General features: G+C 38.0%; 1 protein-coding gene across 1 annotated transcript in view; it reads left to right on the top strand.

The window, feature by feature from the left end:
- The window catches only part of ARHGAP42 (Rho GTPase activating protein 42), a 170,306-nt gene that overhangs the window by 68,713 nt on the left and 80,104 nt on the right, over positions 1-21,489 (top strand). The window lies entirely within an intron of this gene.

Genomic DNA, 21,489 nt, shown 5'->3' with positions numbered 1-21,489 from the left:
GAACGCATGGGTTGAGATAAAGACAGTTTGCTAGGTAAAGCAAAAGCTGCACACAAATGTACAGCAAACCAAGGAAATCATCCACTGCTTCCCATCGGCAGGCAGGTGTTCAGCCACCTCCAGGAAAGCAGGGCTCATCACGTGTAATGGTTCCTTGGAAAGACAAACACCATCACGCCAAATGTCCCCCCCCCCTACTTCTTTGCCCCAGCTGTTATTGGTGAGCATGACACCACACAGTGTGGGACATCCCTTTGGCCAGTCTGGGTCAGCTCCTGGCTGTGTTCGCTCGCAGCTCCTGGTGCACCCCAAGACACCTCGCTGGCAGGGCAGCACCAGGAGCTGAACAGTCCTTGGCTCTGTGTGAGCACCGCTCTGCAGCAACTGAAACATCCCTGTGTTATGAATGTTACTTTCCTCAAAAATCCATAACACAGCATGGTGTGAGCCTCTGTGAAGAAAATTAACTATCTCATCCAAAACCATGAGAAGGATGTCTTAGCAGCTTTCTCTTTTCTATTTTCTTTGCCTTTTAAAATTGGGATTGTTTCCTGTCAATATAAATGTACATAGTTAAGGAACAGATCAGTCCTTGATAACTCTGTTCCCTCATGAAACCACCAGCTGAGGAAGAAAGCAATCTGACGTTTTTTTAAGACAGTCTTCGCTGTGTTCCAGGGTAGTTGTCATTGAGTTTGAAGCATGATATTGTTATTTTCTTGTAGCAAACATTTTTTTTGTCAGAGGTGGCAAAGCGTAGCTCCATCATGTTGATCTCTGCTGTTCAGTGCTGGCTGGTGAGCTGGCATCCAACAGTGAGCAGCACTTCTCTGTCTTGATGAGGCCAAGGGACTACAGGTAGGGCCTGGGATGTTTGTCCAAGAGGAAGGGAAAGGAGGGAGTGGAGATAAGGGGCTTCACTAGCTCTTGACCTTGTTTACAGTATTTCTTAACATTCATGCAACTTTAACATCTCATAAACTGTATCCAAAGACTTTGAAAGAAGGCTTTGTTAAGTAGTATCCTGTCATTATTTTCTCTTCAGTTTTCTGCAGTGAATGAAAATGAGGAAAATCCATTCACATTTAAAGTGTGATGTTTGTTGCAGGAGTACTACAGCGTAGATTAACACGGTTGGTTCATCTACCTGTTAAAATATCTCCTCCTTTCTATATTTGGGATGCTTGTATTTGCATTTGCCTCCCTATGTATATCTGGCCAGAAAAGTGCCAGGATGGTTTCTGCTTATTACAATATGAAAGGACTCTTTAATCTTTGGAACCTGAAGCATTCTCTTAAAAGATTTAAGGGCTTGCTGTAAGCAGTCTCACGATTTTTATAATGTCTTGGTAGGCTGCCATGGTGCCGTAGTAGCTTTTTATTTTTTGCAGTTCTTAATTGACTAACCAGCAGTGAGTACAGATAAGAATAGGAAGTGATTATTGAAAACCAAGAAGTAAAACAATGGCTCATAGCCAAATTTCAGAAAATTTCTGATGTACTTTGCAGCATTTTTCATTTAGGAGAGAGGCATTGCTTGCCGGTCCCAATTTTGAAAAGTACCATTAAGAGACAGACAGATGAAATCTTCCTTTCAGTCAAAGTGCAAAATGAGGGGTTAGTTGGAAAACTGCTTGCTACTTCTCATTTTATAAACCCAATTTATTCTCAATTTCATATACTCATGTTCCCTGCGTTTCAGTGAATGTGATCTTGCATTACAGGACAGTAACTTCTCAAAATGTTTTGAGAGGCATTCACTGAGCAGTGTGGCTTGAATGAGTTTATTGTACTGACATTTTAGTCTCTGTAGTAATGCAGGTAGTTGTGAGTTCAGCCTGCAGACACTCTGGCTTTCAACATGGTCACTAACCAGTGTCTTCTCAGATGACTGTTGACAGAAAAGAAAAAAGTGTTTGCACTTCTAAATGAATATTTCAAAGCAAGCAGAGCTTTGCTGGACCGTCCAACCTTCCAGCAATGAAGTTATGTATTTAATGGGTGACTGTGCAAAGGAAGGAAATGGATTTGCTCATAGCAGAGGGTATTTGTTGTACAGTTTACTGCCCTGTAACAATGTCAGAACATGCATCTGCCTCTTAATTTTTTTTAATGGTCTCTGAATTTATCTCTACTTCTTCCAGTAGTATGAGAAAAGGTACTTCATTCTTATGAACAATTTATTCTATATTTTTTCATCATTTATTTTGATCTCTTGAATAGTATTAAGCCATATATTTCTTGTCTTATTCAGTGTCCTGGTAGATGTGATCAAAAATGGAAAATGACACAAGCACTTTATGTACCTAAGGGTATATAAAAACAAAGATGCCTTTATTTAAAAACAAAAACAAACAAACAAAAAAAAAACAACAAACAACAACAAAACCACCTTTTCAGAAGAATGCAAATCAATGAAGTTTTCTTATAGTCAAAGCAGCTCAGTATTCTGCCTTGGGCAAGTTGCATAATCTGTATGAGCCCACAGCTATATCACAGATGAAGATGTTTCATGTAAAATCTTCTCATGGGCATGTTGTCTTAAAATTTGCAGAACACTTAAACTGTTTTTTTTTTCCTTTTCAAGTGCCTGCAGAAGCTCAAATTGTTGTTACTTTGACAAACTCTTTTAGATGCCTCTCCCTGAGCAAGTGTTTTTACTTTGATCTAAGACTGCAAGTGATTAACTGTTTTGTTTATTTTTTCAGTAGCCATGCCAGTTTATGCATGCGCTCCAGGAAAGTGACCTGGATGAAAGCAAAACACAAATGAAACTTTTTACTGGTTATTGTTCAGCCCCATCACCACAAACTGTTTCAGCATCACAACAGAGGGCAAAGAGTCAAAGAGAGCATGAGTAAGCAATGCAACATCAGCAAATCCTGCTCAAGTTAGCATGGCCACCAAAATAAATGCCTGCAGTCTAGCTCTCCATGCAATGTTTGTTGCAGCCCTACCAATACACCTAGTGGTGGTGAAGGGAAGAGGTTATTTTTGTGGCAGTACCAGAACCTTCTAAATTACAGTTATTCAGCATATGAGGCTTAAATAACCTCAGCCTTTTATTGTGTCAAATACCAGTAAAGTTTTATATGTGTGCCACTGTAAAATTGTATTTCACACTATGAAGTCAATTTAAATCTGTCTATAACCTTTATCTATTATATTTTCATAATAATTTGTTTATCATTATACCTATTTTAAAGGAAAAACATGGTTGGAAGGAAGGAATTAGCCTGAGCAGATACATTGCATGTTTCTAATTTACTCTTGAAATTCCTGCTGGGGTGCAAAAGTGCAGTTTCTGCGGAGTGAGGCAATGCTGTCAATAGCATGGACATAGTGAAAGATTTTCCATGGATCCAGCACCTATAAAAGTTCATTTACCTCTGAATTGTTCAAATCTATGGCCAACCTACTTTTCTTCTGAAAATGCCTTAAATGTTCATACAGGTGCTTTTGTTTCCTGAAAGGATGCATGCGTACAAGCTACGAGTTAACATTTCCTGGGCATAGGACCATTACAAACAGCGTGGCTGACTTTGGCTTTGTGCCTGGACGTTTTCATTCATGAATACTTGTTAAAACAAAATACAACTTCCAATTACATTCAGCTCTTAGAATAGCTAGTATCCTCTGCTTTTTTTTTTATTTTTTTAAACAATGACGTTAGGGGTTCAGAGGTGTTGGTGAGATAATGAATAGTGGCTTCTTGGATACTGCCTTGGCTCTTATGCTTGTCAAGAACCAGGCACAGCACAGAAGCGGAGCATTTAACCATCAGACTGCCCTTCTCAGTGTTCTATTTCATAGCAGCTGCACTATATAACACAATGTGATTAATTCCTAATGGTACTAGATAGTAGAGTTTAGTAGCAATTAACCCTGCTCTTGCAGTTACTGGAATTGACACAATTACCCATGGGGACCCACAGTGTCTGTGAGGATGAAATTCATTTTCATACAGGAGTGTAGCACAGATTGGTCAAATAGTGACTGCAGGGCCAGCTGCACCAACAGCACAACCCCACCTGTATCAGTTCTCAGCCTCCAGCACGTATTAAATGACTTCTAATAAGCTTGTACATCACTTAGGTGATTGGTCCCAATAGCCACCGCTTATCCACTGATAAAGATATTCTCTAAAGACAGAAACCTATTCTAACGTCTGAGCTCTGGGGTATCTGTGGATTAGCAAGTATTTACAAAATTATACTCAGGCTCATTCATTTTGTATTTTAAGCAATAATAGTGGTAACTTTCTACGAGATCCTGGTGAGATTTCCAGTAAGGAAGACGTGCTACTATGAAATGAATTTCGTGGACCTACAGTGAGAGGTTTGTTTCCAAGGTACCCGTTTCCAAAATGACAAGCCAAGAATAATACTTGTTATGATAATGACTATCACAAAAGGGATGCAGTGAAAGTTACATTTGCAACCCAGTTGGTAGAAGAAAATTTCAGTAAAGATTACTCTAGTACAGTGTCCTAAAAATGGCAGCAACTGTTACGGGCCCAACAATTCCAGGAACATGGTCTTTCTTCAAAGTAGCATCTTAATATAATGTGATAATAAAATCGGACTATCTGCTGTAATTTGCAAGGTCCATTTTCAAAATCATCTTTAAAATTGCTCGTGTTAGCAACTAGAAGTGTCATCCTGTTTTCCCCACTCAACACTGGGTGAGGCTGCACCTGGAGTCCTGTGTCCTGTTCTGGGCCCCCCAGTACAGGAGAGACATGGACATACTGGAGGGAGTCCAGTGAAGGGCCACCAAGCTGATGAAGGGACTGGAGCACCTCTCCTGTGAGGAGAGGCTGAGAGAGCTGGGACTGCTCAGCCTGGAGAAGAGGAGGCTCAGGGGGACCTCATCAATGTCAGTAAATACCTGAAGGGAGAGTGGAAAGGAGACAGAGCCAGGCTCTTTTTAGTGGTGCCCAGTGCCAGGACGAGAGGTAGCGGGCACAAACTGGAACACAGGAGGTTTTGTCTAAACATCATGAAGCACATCTTTACCATGAGGGTGATGGAATGTGGAAACAGGTTGTCCAGAGAGGCTGTGGAGTATCCTCCTTGGAGATCTTCCAAAGCTGCCTGGACATGGTCCTGGGCAGCTTGCCCTGGGTGTCCCTGCTTGAGCAGGGGAGGGACCAGATGGACCCAGAGGTCCCTTCCTGCCTCAGCTGTATGTTTTAAATAAGTTTGCTGGTTCTAGGTTTATTAATGATGAAGTTTAGGAAGTTAATAACACTTGTGTTTAAACCACAATCATGACAATTGGCTGTGCATTTACACTGATACATGCATGCTATTAGTAGTCACATCTATTTTCTTAAATTTTATGTTAGTAGTTGGGGCATCTTTTACAAGCATTTGCAATGTTCTGTTAAACCAAACAAATCACAACAGCAGAAATATATTAATACTTTAACGTGGATAGGTGTTTAAAAGCTAATAACAGCTTTCTAATTTTTTACTCACAGATTTATTACGAACAGGTCAAGATGTTTATATATATATATTTATCATTCCAGATTCAGTGTCTATCATTCTAGATTGAATATGATTTCTGTAAACATCGACAGGTTGAATAATTGTTCAAAACTCTAGGAATACCTAAGCATATGTATAGATAATAAATGTATAATTTGCCTGCTTCGCTCTTTGTATTTTTATCCTCATTCTTTTCCTTAGGGATTTTCAGAATCTGTTGTGTAAAAGCAATGAGATGAGGATCTGATACAGCACTTTTCAAATGGTCTTTTTTGCATTTTTCTGCATGAGTTCCTGAAAAGAAGGAATTTTAACTTCTCCATTTGTACATGATGAGCAAAACTTTTGTTTCTTTGTGTGGGAAGTGTGTATGCTGCTTACATCATCTAGTTAAGAGGCAATCATCTGACAGGAAGAAATTGGGAGAGAATTTAGGCTGAATGTCAGGAAAACTTCCTCAGGATGAGCTACATAGTGAAACGCTGTGCCAAGGAAAACAGAAGTGTCTAAGGCACAAAATGAGACCGAGCCAAGTGTTAGAAAATGTAATGTAGAAGCAAAGTACTTTGTGTTGTTAGCTTACTCAGTGACCGTAGATCCTTCTTAGCCTGAACCATGGTTAATCAGATGGTCGTAAAATTGTTTAGGAACTTATTTCAAAGATGTCTGTCATGATAATGAGCTAAGAATACCAAACATTTCTCACAAAGATTTCCCTTCTCTCTTTTTCAAGGGAGTGGGATTATGAGGAGTAGAAGAGACAGTCAGAAGTTAGATGATCACTAATGAATATCTGCTTTTCCAGTTGTATTTAAGAGTCATTAGCCATGACTTTTTACCAAGACTGCTTTTTGGAAGGCTACAGAAAGATAGCGTTTACTATGTAGAAGCCTAAATTCCTGTGGAGTGTTGTGTAGCTGGCTAATTTTCTTGCTTACTTACAGAAAATAAAGGAACTAATAAGGCAAATATAACTGTTTCTGGCAATTTGGAAAACTTGAAACAAAATCCTGGCTTTAACAATCATATTTCTGCCAACATCTCTTGGCTGCTTTCTTGGGGGATCTTTTTATTCCTTACTACCTCACTGTTAAATATTCATGCAGAGTTTTTTGCCTTTGTAATGTTTGTTTGTTTGAGTTAAAATTTTGGGGTGTTTGTTCTTATGTTGGACTGGGAAGAATTTACTGATGACATTCAGGAACTCAGGCTCCTGATCTCCTTTAGAAGTCTGTCGCTGGAGAGCAGCCTGCACATCTGCCTTCATTTCTCTAGGTTCTCTCTCTGAAGAAGGCACCCGCTTTCTCTGTACTGAGGAAAGCATATGAAAACTCAGTTTCAGGATTTCTGACAAATCCAACTTTTTAAAATAAATGCTGTGGCGAGTCTGACAGCTCAGTATCCCTTAAGGGATAATGTGCGGTAATTGAAAAACATTGTTTTTACTTTTCATAGTAAGTCAGAAAGTTCTTGCTTCAGTTAGTCGAGTGTTTATTTGTTCTTTTATTGATTTCCAACTTTCCCTTCACATAGTAATGGACCTCACAAGGAGCCTGGCTGGGGTCCGTTAGCTCCGCTCTGAGAAGTTTTGTTGACATCTGCACAGTGAGGAAAACAGGCCTGGCCACAGCATTTACAGATCTGGATTTGGAAAGGCAAAGAGAGAAAGTAAAAACTGTGCTGGACTTAATTGGGGTGGTTCTTACCTAGGTTTAACAGCCAGCATGCAACTGTCTGGGAAGGTTTGAAGTGGGGACCTTGCAAAGTAAATCTTGTTACTTATTTGGAAAGATTTATCTTAATCATGTAATTCATGCAACTGTTAATGCTTTGAATTTCAAATAAAGTAAAAAGAATAACGATAATTAAAAATAACACACAACACAACCTCTCCACTAAGACAGAGGTTTCTTTTCTTAAATTAAAAAATTCCCCTCTGGTACAAGAAGGTTTGTTTTTATGTTGGTTTTGTTTTTTCTTCTGGGGGGAACAATGATTTTTCCTGTGATACATGTTAAAGAAGTGAAGGATATTTTTAGCATAGTAAAATGGCTGCACTTAGCAATGTCCTCAGTAGAACAATTTACTGTTAAAAATGTAGTGAAGCATAGGTATATTGGAATTCTGGGTCTATTTTTCGTAATTAGTTCTGTGCCCCAATTATGCTGTTTCCTGTGTTTATGTAGTCATTTCCCCCTTGATAATATGTAATGTAAACACTCAAGTTAAGGATTTTTTTTGTTTGTTTGGAAAGCCATAAAGGGAAGAAAAAACAGAAAAGTTTTCTTTACCCTGGTTATCTGAAATGGCATTCTGAAGTTTTCTTTTGCTTTCATTATGGTTTGAACTCTCAGCCTAGTCAAGAGATGTAGACTGTTTGTATTAATGGTAGTGATAAAAAGATAAATACCCAAACTTGTAAGTACACGGCTGAGCTATTTTTCCTTCATTGTGGTTGTGCTTGTGATGACTTTATCTTTTACATTTTTTGCTGGGACGATCCATAGAATAAGCCATGAAAAGAAATGGCATGTCTTACCAGATGATTAGCCACCTACCATGACCATATCAATTCCTGATTTACGTCTGTCTGCTAAATATTTTCAGAGGGTTGAAAGCAAGATGGGATTTTTGTTTGTTTACTTGTTTGTTTTTCTTTTACACCGGGCAGTGTTCAGTTTGTTGAGGAACAAAAGCTGTTAAATTTGCTGAAAAACAGGAAACAAGAGAAAAAGGGTATAGCTCTCTTAGTTAATGAAATTCACCAGCTTCAGCCATCTTTGTAATTCTTCACAGATCACAGAAAGCTGAAAGCATTCTCTAACAACTTATAAACTAATCCCAGCTATGTAGAAGATGAGAAATAATTCTGCTGACAGAAATAAGAAGCAAGATGAAGGGATACAAGAGGGCAGAAGCTCCCTTGTTAGGGAGATAGGCAAAGCTTCTTGCAGTAAGTGAGGGTAGTGACAAAAACACACTGAGCTCGTGCCCACTGAAGGAAGAACAAGAATTCAGGACATGGCCAAAACAGAAGTTCTCTGTAGTGCTTTGTACAACGAAGGAGTAGGTGGTGGCATGCACGTTCTTTGTTATGTGAAAGAATTTTTAGGAAGAAAATCACAAGACTATCCTAAAATGAGACAAATGAAAGCATGGGGAATACAAAACTGGAGCCCCAGATGTGTGCAGCAAACTTGTCCCAGAATATTGTCCTCTAGTGAGCTTTTGCAATCAATTACAAGGCACAAGTCAGTTGTTTTCTTTCCTTTCCTTTTCAATTTGCTGGCCGGTAGCTTCTGTTAATCCATTTAAAATTTGTATTTTCACATAAATAAAAATTGGGGAGAAATAAACAACAAACCCTTAACATACAGTACTGTCTGCATTCAAATCTGATAACTTTGCAGTTAGCAGGGCATGCAGTGTTGGGATATTCACAAGCAGGAGGCTCTTGGCAGTGCCCACTCACTGCTGCCCAGCCAGAGGAACGCAGGCCATAGTGGTCAATGCTGTGTCACGGTCGGTCAGTCTGTGCAGAATCCCAGATCAAGAAAATCAGCTGGGAATAACCAGTTCCTGCCCTTCCACTTCTTATTTCTGAACGCACTGAAGATGAGACTCTCTAATGCTTTGTAAGACTTTCATTATCAGTAGGTACAACAGGAATTTTCTTAAGCGTGTTCCTGTGAAGTTTTCCAGTAGATCAGCACATCCCAGAATCTGACCTTGCATGTGTTTTACTTTTCTGCTGGCCCAGAACACTTTTCAAGGAGGCTCTTCATTCTGTCAATTGTGTGTAACAATATCAGAGTCCCTCCCGATTAATCAGAGACAGATTTGAGCGTCTCGCCCTTCACATTCCTGACATTAACTCTTTGAGCTGAGCTGAAGGAGAGGTTGCTGTCCCTCTCTAGGCACTCCCCAGGCATGTTTGGTATTTTCATAAAGAGACAACATGTCCTAAGTTCAGTTTTGTTTTTGAATGTTAGGAATCTTGGGGTCTGCTTTTGCCTTCAGGACACAACAGTAGTTCTGTAAGTTACCAGAAGGGTAGTTCATGCTGTTGTGAACCCTCCGGCTGTTAAAGATCATTGGCTGGTGTAGACATGTTTGTAGCTTATCCTGGTTAAAACTGAATTCGTAGAACATTGCTATAATGAACATTTCCTAAAATGGAGTTAGGTGCCCAATTGTAGATGTAGTGGCCTGAGAACCGAAATTAAATATGGCTTTATAATAGTAACCTTACAGGAACTTAGTGTACAATTCTGTGATCCATAAGTTGCTTTAGGTAGATAGGACATGCTTCTTTTCCAGATTGGTTCAATTGGTTGGTATCAGTAGTAAAACATAAATATTTTATGCCACCACTAGGGCAATAGTCCTCAAAATACCAGCAGTGAGATTTCTGAGTAACCCTGAATAACTCCCAGATACTTTCTTGCCTCTAACCACTACACTCAGGACTCACCAATACCTTAAATTTTGCTCAGAAGCTCATAGGAAGCAGGTAAAAAAAAAAAAAAAAAAAAAAAAGTTTGAGTATTAATAATTACTGATGAATTCTTTCAGCCTTCCCAGGGCATCACCCAGCACACATTACAGAGTCTGGCTGAGAGCTGAGCAGGTCTGGATAACCACTGCAGGGCCACAGTGGTGGAGGAAGCCTTTTTCTCAGCTTTCCTTTCAGTGCACAGGAACTGCACATTTGTTCCTCGGTTGCGGCTCCCGAAGCAGGAGCAGCAGCTGTCCCAGCAGGACGGGCAGGCTGGGACGGGCTCGCACAGGCGCCGCTGGCAATTCAGCAAAGTGCTTGTAGTTACACGCAGTGCAGCAATGCAAAGTTCAAGCAGCACTTCCCTCCTCCAAACTTTTATTGCTAATGAGGGCCCTTTATTCAAATCCATTTCTTGGCAAGGCGTACTGTGAGAGGAATGAAGTCAATTTTGTTAAAAGTTACTGTGGGAGGGTAATAACAGTATTGTTAAAACCCATGTCTGGGTAATTCCCTTGATGCCTTTCTTTGCATCCTAATTTCGCCACGAAGCCTAATTAACAACATGCCAGTGTTTACATCTTATTTGATACTTGTAATTCTTGGGACAGTATTTGCTATTTGGAATAGAGACTTGACACATGAAAAGAGCTGTGCAATTTTATTATTATTTATATTCAGGTTACAAAGGGATAAGAGGAGAAATAGAAGAAAAGAGGGTGTAGGGAATAAGCTGAATTTTTAAAATGAAAGATTTTCATAAGACATTAGTTTTTGAAATTTTCCCCAACCACTTCAGCTTCATTATAAAGCATAATCTCTTTGAATTTATTTGGGCCCCTTTTGTACGCAGATGTTTCTTCTGGAGAGTATCTAATATTTCAACAAATACAGGACTCCTTTGCTGGTGTGTATGCTGCAAGTGGGAGAGGAGAGAGGAGTTACATGCTCACTCTGCAGACACTTTCAAGTCTAAGATCTGATTTCCTTCAATTTAACACATGTAACTAGTATGTATTTATTAATCGTCATTAAATTAGCCATGCTTCTTAATAATTCAGCTGGATTTTTTGTCATGATATTGAACTCTAGTATTCAGTTTCTCAAGACCATCATATATTACTACTACAACTGCAGATTTATTTTATAGAATTCTTATCAGCTGCTGTTTTGTGTCAAGCAGCCTGTTTTCTGTACTGCTGGGTCATAAACAGAAGGCAATCACATTTTACTTTATCCATTTTAACATTTTTCATTTTTACATTTCTTTGTTTATCTTCTGAACTTTATTGTGTTGCTTTTCTTGAAGGTTATTTTCATTCATATTTACATTGTTTGTAGATAGTAATGGCTGAAGGTATATATTTTATCTTATTTTAAAATACATTGTTTTAAATGTAAATTTGTGTATAGTATTTTTTTAAAGGGTAAACATATTACAAAGTCTGTGTTAAAGACTTAAAGACACTTGTAAATGTTAGCATCACATGCTTTTCCTATTGTAATTTAAGTTCATAAAATACTATTGGATATGATGGTAGTAAGAAAAGATATAGTTTAATCTTCTTTGGGTCAAATATTTGATATATTTTACCTGTCTCTGCACTTCAACTATCTAAAAAGAAAATTAAATCTAGCATTGTTTTGAAAGTTACGATAAAATAAACAGTTTTGCAAAAATGAGAGTATCTGACTTTATATATTTACTTATACACATACATGTATATGGAACATGACTATTTTCAGCAATCCATTTTCTTCAAGAGTTATTTTGTGTGTCTTGAAAGCATAAAATGGAATAAATGTAAGCGTTTATAGGAATTTCATTTCAGCAATTCAGGATGCTTGAAAGGCGTAGAATATTCCTCTGAGAACAAAGCTGCTTTCTACATGCAGATGATGTTATATTATGTGGCGTAAATAATTTTTAAGGCTGCCAATAAAATGTATTTGACATTTCATTGCCACTATGTGTTATCAGAAGCAGCTTTCTCACTGGGTAGTGGCAGGTTTGTAGCCTCTGACTTACTGCTGGTTGGGGTGATTGATAATGTGCATCTGTTGCTCGGGCTCAACTCAGCAGGACAGCTTGAGCATCAGCTATCAAAACGTCTTTAACAGTTAATATGGTTTGTCAAAGACTGATGCATTTAGTAGAAGGTGATTATAAAAAAAAATGCAATTTCTGTTCCACATACAAGTAGAAGTAATTGAGCAGGTTTTTCTAGGTGGTGTTTAAAGTTCTGCTTCAGGTATTGGTGACATGACAGTACCCACGAATCGTGCATTTGTGACCAAAATAGATTAGCATATAAACATTAAAGCTTACTTACTGGAAAATAACAACAATTCTGGGAGCTTAAGTATAATGATATTTTCTCTTTAAATATTTATAAGGCAACAAAGATATTTCAAGCTTACTGCAAATTCACAAATGTGGAATTTGAAACAGATGGAATGAATATTTAGCTTTTCCCTCTAGAGACATCACAAGAAATGAATGCAGAGAGTGAACTAGATGCTTAAAAGGAAATAGCATTAGAAAGAAGTATTAAATGAACACGTAGATAGTATACTTTATCCTAGATACGCTAAACACCATTTTTTCCATCTTTAAAGTATCTTTTAATAGATGGAAATTTTGCAGCCAACTTAATTGGCTTTTGCCTGCAAAGATACGTTCAGACAAGACTGTTGAGATGTATGTGAAACTTTTTGCCATAACTTCATGGTACAGTTATTCTTATCTGAGAGTCTTTGCTTCCTTCCCTTTGTGTCTTGTCTTTCACTGAACAATGTCTAAAATTATAGTCTTGTCTTGTGGTCATTAATTATCATCTGTTGTGGCTGCTGTTCATGAGGAGATAAACAACTCATTAAGAAAAGTAATCATAAAAGGTTTGAAGTCACCAACTACTAACTATAGTTCCATTAAATATTTTTTCTGCTATGAATTTTACCTATGCTTGCGAGAAGAGTAGAATGTATATCGGGCATGTCTCCAGACGGTGTGGGTTGGCCCCCTGCCCTGCTTCTCTGGTTCATGCCTCGAGAGGAATAGCTGGTGACCCAGTGTGCCAACGACGGCGTAGAGGTGTGCCTGTTACCGACAGAAAACCTGAGCAGCAGAAGCAGCGTGCTGTAACAGGACTCCGTGGTACAGGGCAGAATGCTTATTTCTGAGACTGAACGTCATTACGTCTTAAAGAGAAGAGATCTGCACTGGCAAGTTTGGGTTTTAACATGCACGATGGCATGGATCAGACAGGTGGTTTCGAATGTACCAACTGCAGCACTCCACATGTGTATCTGTAGGTGCTACCTGTAATAACTATGCTAGAAAATAATTAAACAAAATGAAATCAAGATGTATAAAAATAGAATTTCATTGTGTGCCTAAGATTAAGCCATATTCTTTATTACTTAATATGTTTTAATAAAGTTTAACTAGTGTGGTCTCCATTAGCCCCTCTTTAGAGAATTCTGTTACAATGAACTTTTTTTCATTTAATTTCTGAAGGAAGTTGTTTGTTAACCTATTTCATTAGCTATAATAATTTATTCTTGGTCATTTTGGTAATTTATTCTTGTTCATTTTGGGGTTATGACTACACTTGTAGTTCATCTGTTTAGTTAGGTATTAGATGTGTCATGTACCTTTGTGAGTGCAACTCTGGACTAAGCGTTACTTCACAGTAACCTTTAGTGAGTCCTGTAACGTCTGTGGTATTCATACTGGCTCTGCTGAATCTGACTGCTTTCTGCTGAATGAGCAGTGACTCTTATGTGTAGTCCCAGATTTCTTTGGGAAATAAAACTTTAAATGGGTTTGCAGAATCCCCTGAGTAAGAACCAACTTCAGGCCCAGTGGCCCAGACTACTTTTTTTTAAAAAACTTTTTTTTTTTCTTTTTAACTTTGATCTCTTAATACCAGTCCTTAGAGTTTGTATTTCTCTGTTACTACTTGGCACCAAAGAAGGTTAACCTTGGTACAGAGTGTTGGTACAGAGTGAACTCAAAAGTCCAGGGTTTCAGGGTCATGCACAAGGCTTGTCTTCTAGGAGGAAGCAAGGGGCTTCTGCTCCACGATCACTGAACACAAGGAGGACATTGGTGCCTCCTTTCACACTGAGAGAATCGAGTTACTGGTTGTGCTACACATTGAGATCTTTGAGTAGGTGAAGTACCATAAATGTTGTAGTTTGCCATAGAGATGGAGATACCACAAAAAAGGCAAATGCTTGAGAATGGTTGGGCTTTATCGGATACTCGCTATGTTGCACCTGACATCTGAGAGGGCAGAAGTTGTCTTCACCTTGGTTACGAGCTTGTGGAAAGATCTCAAAAAGCACGTGCCCAACTTGGAGACTGTTGAGTGAAAAATCAATGAAGTGTGATTTTCTGTGAACACCTTATTAACGTACTGTTCTAACAAAAAAAAAAACATAAACAGTTCTTTTTAATTACATGCTGTGCTTAAAAAGAAAAAAAAATGGTTTGATGGAGTATTTCTGAAAGGATGTGTACTCAATCATTTCTGCCAATGAGCTCACAACATTGATTCATTGCAAACTTCAGTGTTTTCTTCCTTGCCTGATATTTGAGAGAGATGTCTTACTATTTGGTATTCTCCCCAGTTTATGGGATAAAGTCACATCTGGTTAATGATCGCAAGCGTAGTTGCAGTACTCTCTGCAAGGTTTGCTTGTTTTTAATCCTGCTTAGCAACCTTAGCATGAATGGGACTGCTCATTCATTTATTTATTTATTTTTATTTTTCCCCTCCAAATGCAGTCCTGGGAGGATTCCTTGAATTGGCTTCCCTTGATGAAGTTTTTGGCTTTTTGTTCCATTAGAACAGAACATGGTACAACTATAGTTCTGGTGCTTATCTTGCTTAGAAGAATGATGAAATGTTTCTTTTCCTTCTTAGCCTAGGAATTTCTTTTCCTTCTGTTAGTCCTGATCTCAGTTACAGATGATGTAATATTCTCTACCTGACTTGCCCTGTAGCTTATGTGGACTGGAGACTGGCAGAGGAGAGAGCAGAGTTAAAATTAATACCACCTTGGTAGGCTGTTAATTCTGTGAAGGCAACAGAGAATAATGTTTAGAATAACATTATTCTATTGTGAATAACTCTTAACAGTTTCTGTCTGGAAACAGAGAATAACATTATTCACAAAAACAAGTAGGAAAAAGCCTGATGAAATATGCAGATTTTTAAAGAGCAGTATTGTTACCCTGATGTGTGTGAAAGATGTATTGTCTTGCAGAGTCCACGATAATATAAATTTCGGTAATAGCGTGCTTGAACTGAAGGGGTTAACAGAATGGAGCATCTGAGTTAAAGAATAGCTTTTAACATCTCTGTTTTTCCTTCTCTTTCTGTTACAAGAACACAGACCTCCTAGAAATTTCTTTTTCTTTTCTTTCTTTGCAAATTCCTGCAGCGTCACGATGGTTAAGCGAGGACAGTCACAGGAAGGGCAGCAGGGCAAATCGAATGCTTGGCTAATTGCTGTGGGATTTGACTATACCAGGGAAATAAACTCTGTAGAGTTGGAGGTCTCCTGCTTGCATGGAATTTGCAGTGTCCTAAAGGGGAACAGAGGGGAAAAATTAAGGCTTGCTGGTTGCAGGAGTGGCTAGCCAGTACCTCCAACAAAGTAGTCCTGCGTAGGTGGCGATAAAGCAAATCTGACTATTGAGGCAGTGATGGTGTTAGGATTACTTTCTTGTGGAGTCTCCTTTGGAAGTTTTTGCATGCCAGAGACATTTGAAGCTTTCCAAGAGAATATGGCTTGCTCAGGGTAAGAGATTTTAAGGATTCCATCAAAAATATTCTCAACTGTTTCAGATCCTAAGGTCTTATCAAAAATCACCTTTTCAAGATCAAGTTTATTTCTTCATAAATGAAGTTGTGTGCTCTTCAGTAGCACTTGCCTCCATCTCAGCAGCACTCAAAACTGTAGCGCGCCGACAGTTTCTCTTCAAATGAACATTAAAGGATGTCTCTAACCAGATGAAGAGGACATTTGGGATCTCCTCTTGGCTCGTACAAAAGCAGACATCTGTATATGTCTCTAGCTTTGTCAGTTTGCCTGGAAATAGAAAGAAGAGTTCATGGAAATGGAACAGGAGTTGATATCCAAGCATGATAATACCACAGCATCATTAGAGGACACAGAGATAAAAAGACAGAGCATTATTTATGGAGTACATTTATATCTGAAATATGGAGACTTCTAACAAAACCCCCCAATTTACTTCACCTCTCCTCAAAAAAAAAAAAAAAAGTCTGATAGCAAATACTTTGAAAGATATAGCTTTTGGATTTAGTTTATGCATCTAAAATTAGATGTTGGGGGTAAAAATGTATCAGAAAGCCTTTATTTACCAAGCCCCTTACCAAGCAATTGCAAAGTCAGGATACATAAAAATAGAAATAATGATTGCAATGTTAAGTTTAAATTATTATTCCTATATACCACATCCTTTTCTTCTATACATGCATCTTATATCCATGTGTAGTTTGTAAAATAACAGTGTTTAGGTTTAAAAAGTTGATGGTAGAATGTGAGTCAGGGTTATTCACGAGGACTGACTTTATCCAAGGGGAGCTGTTTTTCTTGTGCTTGCTCTATAATTGAGGAGACCTAAAGTCTGAAGTTCAGTTCCTGCTCCACATTGTTCTTCGGAGGAGTGTTTCTTCCTCTAATCTTTCAAGAGGACTCCACGAGGAGACTCGTGTTTACATGCTAAGGGCAGCCTTTGTACATGTTCTCGTGTGTTATTTCTTGACTATTTCAAGAAATAGTTGTTTCAAATATGACACCATATTCATATTTTTTAAACAGTGAATTATCATAAATTATAGGATGATTTGTTTCCTGTAAATATCAACATAGGTTATACAATATAAAAATAAAAAAGTAATGTTCACTTGAAAAAACTTTGAGAAAAATAATTTGTTCAGGCCTATATAACTACCCCCAGCCTTGACTGGTGTGGGATTTGTGAGCGTTCTCTTGGGGCAATGTGCTAAGGCCTTTTGATGCAGCACTAGCCTTTTGCTAAGAAGCTGAACGTTGCACTATACATTGTACATAGAAGTGTCCAACCTATGTTATTACTGGTCCATAGTTAAGACTTTGTGATCTTCTGAGCGTGAGTTAACATCTGTGTTTCAGCTCCACTTGAAATAACTGGCATTGGTAGTGATATTAAAAAAATAAATAAAATAAATCACGAGCTTGAATATTGTTTGATATCATCTTTTTTTGTACATGTGGGAGGGGTTCTGATAAACTTCAAATATATTCTTTGTTTTGTAATTATGTGATTTGACTGTGTACAGTTACCTGTACAAAGCTGTTAAAATATTTCTCCTACTTAGGTCAAATATATGTGTTCACTGAAATGCACATTATTAAGTTTATGTAATATTTATACTTTTAATAATTTCAAATAAGAACTGAGGATTTAACTACATGACTAGTGTTTCACAATGACATATTTATATTCTTTGTAGCATGTAAACCTGGTATATAAGTAAGGTACATAAATGCCTGATTGTCTGTATTTGGTTTCTGTTGTTGCATTTGAAGTTGTATTGATTAGGAGTTGTTGATACACGCCACAGACTGAAAGAAGTGTTTTGTTGTGTTTTGTTTTTCTGACAGATCATGACATTAGGATTTAGTAGGATTTGGGGAAAGGATTCCAAATTATATCATTTCTTTTTTGTCTATGTATTTCTACATTAGTAATGCATTACTGCAAATGTATTAGCTATGAGATTTGTTGCCTTGTTTGAATGAATTTAATTGCTATTTTCTAAAAGTCTTACACCACATGAAGCAAATCAGTATTTGTCAGCATTCAGAAACCGTGAGTCATTCAGCACTTCAGGGTACTGAGTTTTATTTCCAATATGCAAGCATGATAATTCTGTGTTGCAATGAAAGTACTTGTAGCAGTAGTATTTTTTTTTCATATATACAGAATATCCAACAGCTGTTTTCATAGTTAAAACATTTTACTATAATTCAGATGAGCTTTATTTAATTCCTTATTCTGTTGCTGGGGAATTGCCTCACTTGCTGTTGTTGCTGTCTTTTTCTGTCAGTTGGGAATCCTGTTAGTTACCTCGCTCTGTGAGCTGCCTAAAGTCTTTAACCCTACAAATACACATACACACCTTAAGAGGTACTGTGTTTTTGTTGTTGGTGGTGGGCTTTTTGTTTTACTGCAATTCAGCATTTGTACATTGCCACGTGAAGCTCAGAGCTTGTAAAAACTCTTCAGGGCTTAAGATTTCTGTGTCCATATTGTTAGTATTTAATAATGAATAAGCAGCTGCATCAATGTTTAGTTAAATTTAGTTAAATTTTAGTTCAATTTCTGTCTATATCCACTGGTCCTAAATAAAATAAGATGAAGAAGAATAGTGGAGGTGCAAACTGCTTATCATACATTGTCCCAGATTTGGGCTAGAGTTGATTCTGTTCTGTTGAAAAAGCTGAACATCAGCCCTGGTCCTACAGCTTTTCCCACCTGCATGCATATTCCTTCAGTTGGATGCATTATGGCAAAAATACATTCATACATAGCTGAAATGGTTTATGTTGCAAATAGGGAAGTTGCTGTCTCTTGACTGACATGCTTTATATTTGAAGAGTAGCTGTGTGCAGGTGAACAGCAACGCACAGCAGGAGGACGAAGGAAAATTAAAAACAAAGATTCCCACTTGATATAAGGGGGGAAAAAATCCCACCAGGAGTGCAGTTTGAGCACTGGATGAAGGCTGCCCACTGAGGCTGGCTGGTCTCTGTCGTTGGAGGTTTTCAGCACAAACCCCCAGACAGTGTGGTTCACCTTTGGTACTGACTGTGGCTTGAGCAGGGGGATTAATCTCGAGAACCACCTGAGGTGCCTTCAAACTGGAATTACTGTGTCCTTCTATGAAAGATGGAAAACAGGAGTAAAAAAAGACAATTTTATTCACAGCAATAAAACAAAACACAACAAAAAAATAAAACTTAGTTCAAAGAATTCTGTATTTCATAAACAGAAAACTGAGGCATGATATGTTCTGCTATAAAGCTTTTTATCAGAGTTTATTTTGAATTCCTTGCATAAAATATTGACACCCAAGAAAACATGTATCCCAAATACAAGTTGGTATAGTGCTTATACGCTAACGTTATGTAAATCATATGAATTTATATTTAGGCAAATACATAAATACAGGAAATAAATTCAAAATTAGCCAGGAATTCAAGTTATGTATATGCAATTTATATAATACAGTGTGTCATAGAAAACTTATTCCAGAAATTAACATGGACTTAAATTTAGGAAAATCTGGGAATGGAAATGTTCAGGTAGCTTTACAAATAACTTTTATTTATCCCTTTCTAACATGGTTTAATAATCATTACTCCTATAAGGATATGTTAGTCGATGTTGTGGGTTCTTCATTCTACCGATGATTGATTTTTTTCTGAAAAAGAACAGTTTAAAAATGTTAGCCAGCCGTGTCCCCAAGTATAGATGTGGACTTTCTCTCTGATATGTTAAAACCACAGTTTATTCTCACCATTGGTACTTTAATTCATTTTTACAGCAAACTTCTGGAAGGAAAGGTGATGGGTTGGAAAGGTGAAAAAGCATGAGTGAGAAAAGACAACTTAAGGTGATTCACCATGTTGGCTCAAGGGGTGTCAGAGCACAGAGCGGTATTGCAGTTATCTAAACTGAGGGTTTACATTGTCAAAGCTGGCTGAGAAAAAATACTCATTTTTTATGTGGTTCTTTTTCAAGTAGTTTTTGCAAATTCAATGTGATTTTGGTGGTACTTATATTAATGGTACTTTTAGCAATAATGCCAAATAGAGGGATTTATACATATCAAAGTTAGAAAGTTGATTTAAGTTCTTTATAAAAATCTGTTTCTTTTTACTAGATCTATCTAATATAAATTTCTCAGTTTTCAAAGTAACATTTTCTATTGTATCTTCCTTACTACATGTCTAGCATCTTAATTTAGAAGACTGTTGAACTGACACTGAGTTAGAATTGCGTGGTTCTTTTTTTTCCTTCCTTTCTTTTTTTTTCTGGAGGAATATGGGTACTTTTCCAAATGAGAGAAACTATCCCATTATTTGATTGAATGCCATGTGTTAGCCATGCAGGGAGATGGAACTGTGCACCATTCAATAGCTGAATTGGATCAAAAGAGTGTAACTTCCTTACAGGTGTGACTAATCTGAATAAGCTCTTAAGAAAAAAAGATCTGTATTTTAAACACGGCATGGATTTCTGAAGTTGCTATTTACAGAAACCATTATAGACTTTTTGACATGGTTTGCTTGTTCCAAGTGTCTGTGATTTCAGCCTGCTGCAATAACTGAGTAAGAAGGGGATTATCGTCTTGGCAGGAAGAAAGTTACTATATTAGAGCCACACAGGGAAAATTCCAGATTATCTGAAGCAATTGGATTGCAATAAAAATGGTTGTGGGAAGATTAGGTTCCTAATTCTGGGGGACTGGGCTTAGCCAATTTTTAACTGTTAAGTTAACTTTAAATAAAAGTAATTGCAGTGAAGAGAATCAGTAATGAAAAGAAATGAATAAATAAATGCATAAGGCAAAACAATTCTTCTTTCTATGTATTTTTTAGTTTCCAAAAGCTATGCAGGAGCTGGTGGCAGTCAACAGGAGGCTTTGGAGCAGGCTGTGTCCTGTGATCTGGGCTGTCAAGAGACAGCTGCTGGTATCTCTGGTACTTTGCTGCCATGTTCGTCTCAGAGCAACAACCCATCACTTGACTAGCTCATACTTGTGCCAGTAGGTGATGTGCCACAACAGGGCTCCGGTCAGCAGAAACTTCCAGCCCAGGGATGTTCTGTCGATGTGGCCCAGCAGCTCTCTTCAGAGGCACAGACTCCGACTTGATGAAGTGTGTGACAGCTTTTAATTAGTCTTGTGATCCCCACTGGCTGCTCCCAGCTGGCTCTAGCTGTGTGAGAAATCCAGCAAAGCCGCTTCCTTCCAGCTTATTCCTCGCAATGCCACGTGGTGCCTATGAACACCTTCTTCCACAGTGCTTGAGGCAGGACTCTTTCTCCAAAAGATTTCATTCAGAATTGAGTGAGGCTGGTGGTAATCATGTTTCAGTCACTTTAAGGCTATCAGGAGGACACTACATGTCTTGAGGTCTCCTGGTGGGGCATGGAGGCTATCCGTATGTGATAGCTTTGAGCACATACAAAGCTGAAGAAGTATTCAGCTCCACATGGAGTTAGTTTGGACTGACGATGACTAGCCACAAGACTGGCAGTAACTGTTGACATCAAGAGTAATAATTCAACAACATGAATGTATGTCTCTTTTAATTGAACACTGAGGTGTTCAGTATATTGTTGGTGTATATAAAAATGACTCTAAAAGTGAAAAAAAAATTACTTTTGTACATGAAAAAAAAGAA

Source organism: Cygnus atratus, chromosome 1 (assembly GCF_013377495.2).
Source record: "Cygnus atratus isolate AKBS03 ecotype Queensland, Australia chromosome 1, CAtr_DNAZoo_HiC_assembly, whole genome shotgun sequence".
Classification (NCBI taxonomy): domain Eukaryota; kingdom Metazoa; phylum Chordata; class Aves; order Anseriformes; family Anatidae; genus Cygnus; species Cygnus atratus.
The sequence above is the reverse complement of the archived record's forward strand: the minus strand, read 5'-3'. Positions and strand labels throughout refer to the sequence as shown.